Genomic DNA, 6,304 nt, shown 5'->3' with positions numbered 1-6,304 from the left:
ATATGGTAAAATAACGACAAATCAAGTTTCGAAAGAGCCGATTCCTTCCAGAAAGAATCAAATCTCCTGTCATCTGGAGCAGCAGTCCCAAACGTTTTTAACACTTTCATCAAACTACGTTTTTATGAAGAAACAACAACAAAAAGTGCATAAACTTATCGTATTGGGCATGTGTCAAATTCAAGGCCCGGGGGCCGGATCCGGCCCTCCAGGTAATTCTATCCGGCCCTCCAGATCCTTTTATTCTATTGTTATTAATGACCCAATGTTATCTTACGTTTATTTCTAACTTGTATAATTTTGACAAAATATATTTTATGGATGGTAAAATATTGACATTTATTTAGAGTTTAAGTTGATTTATTCTAAATTAATAATCCATTGATATTAATGTTAAAAAGTCACGTTTTTAAAGTTTTAAAGATGTTTTAGTGTGTTTAATAAATGTTTGTTGTGTTCGACCTAATGAGTGTTTTAGATTTTGTCTTCCTGTGCGATTGAATTTGATACCCCTGGTATAGGGTGATGACCCCTCCCACTTGAGGACATTCAGTGGGCAAGGTGCATTATGGGAGTTTTTTCCCTTTTTAAAAAAAAATAAACTCCAGTTCAAGTCTTTTGTTAAGTTTTTGTTCCTTATTTCAGCCATCATTTACTATTTCCAAATGTATCAAACCCGGTATAAAATTACCCACAATGCCTTTAGTGATCCACAATATGATTCCAACTGCTGTCCTGATTTGCACCGTTCCAGTTATGATAAGTGACTGTTGCTGGAAGACGAGTTATCCCTGAAAGAGATGAGTGATGCCTTAACACTCCAATCATTTGAATCTTTATTCACTTATGTCGGCTCTGTAACTGACATTAGAATAAAAGTTCGTCTCTCCACAGGTCAGCTCATCTCACCAGAGCTCAGGCCCAGAGGGAGGAAGCACTTCTATATCTTGTTTATCTGTTCCCTCTTTCCGTGGATGTACTTTTGAACTGTGCAGTAATGAGCTTTGCTTTCAGAAGTGTTTTCTGAGTCTGTGCAGCAAATCCCACATCAGAGTCTGGTTTTAAAAGCAGTGAAGGCCTGGAGATCTTTTACTTTCAGGGGTTTTAAGCTTTGTTCTTTGTGTATATATATCTCGCGGGGCCCGCTCGCAGCACGCCAGTCGGGCCGTTCCAGACTCCATCTGGCTCCAAAGTACGGCAATCTGCCCTGACACCAACCCCTGGTCTCAAAAACAGGATGGTGGTCGATAACCATTGACTGTATATGCGACCTCTCCTCCAAACAGGAAGTAGAATCCCGTAGACTTCTATTGAGAAATAAGCAGCTATGTCTTCATTATATTTGACAGAACACCTGATACATAAATTTTTTTTCAATAATCCTCGTTTTTTACTCATATTTTTTCCGTAGTGTAGGGTTATTCAAACTGACCAATCAGATGCCTCACAAAAAGTATTTGAAACGTTTGACAGATTTCGTGTAGCCATAGGGGTTACCATAGACCAACTTGGACCAAACGCTGCTTACTGATGACTCATTGACATGAATAGAGATGGACCAAACAAGGCCGTGACATCACCAACAGAAAACGCTTTACCAACGAAATGAAGACAATTAAGTTTCCGCGGTACGGATATCGCCTGATTTTGTTATATTGGGGCCATACGGTGTTAGTAAGCAGTGATTGGTCCAAGAATCTGTGAAACGCTTCAAACATTTTAGGTGGGGCCAGTGGGCAGCACATGCTCTGAGGGATCTGATTGGCTAGTTGATACTTGAAAAACTTGCGATAAAGAAAATAAGCGACAACAGAGTAAGAATGGTTGTTCTGACAAGCAGAACTGTTTACTTTTCAATAGAAGTCTATGGGATACTTCCTGTTTGGACCATGAGGGGGGAGGGGATGATCAGTCCAGTTCTATATACTGTCTATGGTTTGGCTCCAACATGGCGGCTTCTGTATCATGAAAAAATGGCGACTGAATTGACTTCATTTGGTTGGAGCCAGTAGTAGGCCATTTTCCATGGGTGGCGTCACAATCCCTCAGTCCAGTTCTCATATACAGTCAATGGAGGTAACAGAGAACACTGTGGCTTCAACTGTACGTCAACGACTAAGTCCGAATACCTTCAGTACTTATCGCTACCATTTTTGTAGGTCTGTCTGAATCTACAATTCCAAAATCAAGAGAAATTTCCCAGAATTCTCAGTGTGCTTCAACGCTCACTATAATAGAGGAATATAGACCACAGTGCATTGCCGTTGAACTATTTTTGTAAAGAAACTATACAGGTTTATAATAATTTGAGAATAGATTGGGAATTCAGATATAACTTATTGCTGCGTAGTGGAATAATTTATGCATAAACGTGCATTGAATGTGGCCCCGCCTTAAACCAAGCACCATAAGAGACACAAAGGAAAACTGAAAAATGCATTATTCCAATATAACAAGAACCAGTTATGCTAAACTGCTATGGCTGGACTGTAAAGAGTTTGGTGATCAAGTCTTGCTGTCAGTGAGGCCCTCAGACTCCGCCTCCGTCTTTATCTAGCTGGCTCCATCTCTGTTAAAACATGGGTGAAACGTGTGGTCATGTGACTCATTGATTTGGATTGGGAAGACTTAATGGAATGATGCTATCTTGGCCGGTCCTCCCAAACCTCTGCTTTTTCCAAACGCCGAGCAAACACAACCAGTAAAGCTGTCCTAATCCGTCAACGACCCAACTGGAAAATGCGATTTTAAACTATATTGCTAAATTGTAACCACATTTTAACTCCAATACAGTTGGGATAGATGTTAAATTTTGACAAAACTTGTGAAAATATGTTAATTTTTGTTTAGAGAAAGAGTCCTTTATGTTGAAGTGACCGTAAACGGATTCATTTTTATAACGAGTAACCATGTCTTAGGAAATATGAGTAAAGGTAAAATAATTTAAGATCAAAATTGTGCTTTGGAGTATTTTTTTATTTAAATTGTTTTGGAGCAATCAAACACCAGCGGTTTGAAAAAGCTTAAATTATCTTCCTTCCTCTTGGAGACAGCATTCATATATCCGATATTAATTTATGCTGACGACACTCAACTCTACATAACTCAACCAAACTTGACTCTACACTCTGGTCCTCACTTCCTGGGCGGGGCCAAAGTCTCCACTTGCAAATACATCCATCTTCATTTTGAGCTGCTCAAACTGTACGGCTGGATAGCTCCGACATCGGTTTGGTTTTTTTGCTGTGCTAACGTTAGCTTGTGAGGTGCTATAAGCTATCAAGGGAGAGAAGGTAAACAAAGGGATGATGGGAAATTAGCTGAGGCTAACAACAGCTAATGAACTCCTGCTGCTCTAAAGAAAGTATATCTATAAAAAATGACTCTGAGGTTTTGATTTTGACAAAAAATATAAGAAAAATACAGAACAATAAATGATTTTAAAACAGAAAAAACGATAGATTAAGCAACAATGAATTTTGTGTCTGAAATGCATATAGATTCAAGTAATTCATTGAATTATTTTGTTTGCAAACCATAAATAGGTGGTATTTCTGCTTTGAAAATGAACATATTGGAGAAAAAAACATTAGAAAATACACGAGAATGAGTACAATTCTTGTTTTTGCCTATAAATTGGTTTTAGCATCAATAGAAATAAGAGAAATCCCCCATGATGAAGCCTCTCTGACTCAAATCCAGTTGTGCAAAAGCAGAACTGTTTGAGTCAGGAAGGGGAATAGGACAGGACTGCACCCAGGAAGCATGAAGCAACATCTACGGATGACTGAGCTCTAGAATGAGTAAAAAACACCAACTAGAACACTAAAAAAATGAAAAAAAAAACCCTTCATCACTTCTTTAGATAATGGATGAGTTAATGGGGTCACACGTGTAGAGGAAGCCCTTATTGATCTGGAAGCAGCTGTTTTCACAATAAAAGTTTGTGCAAAAATCACAATTATCACTTTAAATCTTCAGGACAATTGAAGAGATATTTTTTTCTATCTATAATTTGATCAAATATTAATCTGGATTGCTTTCAAGTCACTTTTTAAAATGTAAATTTTGATTTCTTCTGTGTTTGCGTCTAAAAAGTGCAGCAGAAAGTCCTCAGTTTGGTTCTGGGACTGTTTTCCTTTGTTGATGACAGCTCCACCAGCCGAGCAGCTGCTTCGGCCCATCTCCATCTGATCCTGCTCGGACAAAAGAATCACTTCCATCTCCCCGCCTCCCTCGCTTTGTATCTCATTTATTTAGACATAATAATCCTAATAAATTACCTTTATTCAGTCGGACTTCTCCCGGGACGGTTCCTCCTCTCTGTCTGCCTCAAATCAGATCGGGACAAAGTAAATCCGAGTTACTCCGAGCGGGACCGATCAGCCCTCATCCTCACTTCATGCGTCCAGCTGATTGAAGTTCGATCCCGGCGGCTCAGGCGCTGCGGCGGACGGAGGAGGAGGATGATGGTGATGAGGAGGAGGAGGAGGAGGAGAGCGCGCGCATCGTCGGACCACGCACAGGCGTCATGTCTCAGTCAGATCCCGGAGTGTCCCGGCCAGCCTGCGCTCCGGAGCCTCCACTTCCTAAACTTCCATCATAACAACATGGCCGACGCAGCCACACAGCTGGAGAGGGATGGAGCCGTCTGCGGCGGCGGGGAGGGCCCAACGCGGGGGCCACTGAGGGGAAACTATCAATAATGAACAAAAACATAAATATAATCCACAAAATCAATGAAAAGTGTCGCTTAATGTATAAAAGAAAAGAAAAAAAGTCGCTTATCGGGTTATTTCAGAAATGTTAGTCTACTGTGACCTCTGGTGGTGCGTCACGGTACTGCACCTCACATTATTAGGATTTTGACCACAAGAACTTCCTACTTTAGTAATAAATCTAACTTTAAAAGCACTCAAAGAGACTTTTACACTTAGAACAATGTCCAAACATATATATTGAAGCAAATAAGTATTTGAACACCCTGTGGTCCCCCTTAGAAATCATGGATGGGGCTGAAATTTCCATCTTAGGTGCATGTCTATCTTAAAAATTAAGATTAATTTTAATTTATTTGTATGTTAATTCTGCAAACAAGTATTTGAACACCTTCAAGACTTTAAATAGTCCACCTCCACTTATCGTAAATTAGAAGCAGCTATTTGAGGTGGTTAACTGCACAAATAAACCTGTACGCCCCATAAAAACGGTAAAACTCCAAATGCTAGCATGGCCAAGACCAAAGAACTGTCAAAATACATAGAAATATGATTATAGATAAATATATACATATACAAAACACAAGTAAACACTAATATGTCTAAGTATTTATGAATATTTAAATTATGTGGGGTACATGTTCTAAATAAAATATTATCGTGTCTTTTGGTGGATTTCACGCTGACACCGATTTTTATTTATCTTATTATTTCTGTTATGATAAATATAAATTACATGTTGTTTTTTGCATAAAAAAAACATTAAAATAAATATAAAATAGTGTTTTTGTTTTTTTTTTAAATGAGATCCTTTTTCACTTTTGACAGAGGTTTGCATAAGTTCCTTTCAAAATAAAAGACACAGTAAATGCAGCAAATGTACTAAAATGTAGTGTAATGCTAAAAGTGTTTAAAAAAAACACAGTTTAGGATAGTTTACAATTTGTTGGTGGATCTCTCCCAGAAATGTATAAATATAACGAAGAACAACTAAATTAGAGCTTGTTCAGTGACCCATAAGGTGGACTTAAAATCTATAAAATGTTTTAAAAAATAAAAAATCTGCTTTATATTCCGGTGCACCTTAAATTTGTTTATATTTACTGGCCTCCAATTGATTTTTTGTGACACAAAAATCTTTCAAAATATTTTAGTTCGACTTGTGAAATTTGTTTTTCAAGTGTTTATGAGTGAGTTGAATAACGGTAAAATTTGTTTGCTTTTTTACTTACTTTTTACTATAAAGTTACTGTCTAAGACTACAAAAAAGTTATATTTATGCGGCTCTGGTCTGGACTCTAACAATACGTCAAAAATTGTACACATTTTCGAATACTATAGAATACAATAAAAGAAATTCAGAAAAACATTAAAATAAAAGAAGATTATTTTTTGTAAATTTTACATAATATATCCTGAAGAAGATGTGGTATCTGCACGTCTTATTTTGAAATGTTTCATCACTCATCTGAGGGTTCATCAGTTCAAACCCACATACATCCTGCAGATGGGTCAAAGGTCAAAGGTCATCCTGTGACCATCATCCAAGAGATGCTTAAATGAAAATTCAGTTACTTTTGTAGTAA

The 6,304-nt window shown here is 37.8% G+C and overlaps 1 protein-coding gene across 1 annotated transcript in view; it reads right to left on the bottom strand.

Annotated features, from left to right (window-relative positions):
• The window catches only part of LOC112151197 (tyrosine-protein kinase yes), a 36,717-nt gene extending 31,723 nt beyond the window's left edge, over positions 1–4,994 (bottom strand). The window contains exon 1 of the mRNA XM_024279940.2: positions 4,284–4,994. The gene's annotated coding sequence lies outside the window, so the exon portion shown is untranslated. The remainder of the gene's footprint in view (positions 1–4,283) is intronic.
• Between the last annotated feature and the right edge of the window lie 1,310 nt (positions 4,995–6,304).

Source organism: Oryzias melastigma, linkage group LG20 (genome assembly GCF_002922805.2).
Source record: "Oryzias melastigma strain HK-1 linkage group LG20, ASM292280v2, whole genome shotgun sequence".
Classification (NCBI taxonomy): domain Eukaryota; kingdom Metazoa; phylum Chordata; class Actinopteri; order Beloniformes; family Adrianichthyidae; genus Oryzias; species Oryzias melastigma.
Note: the sequence above shows the minus strand (reverse complement) of the source record. Positions and strands in the feature narration are given on the sequence as shown.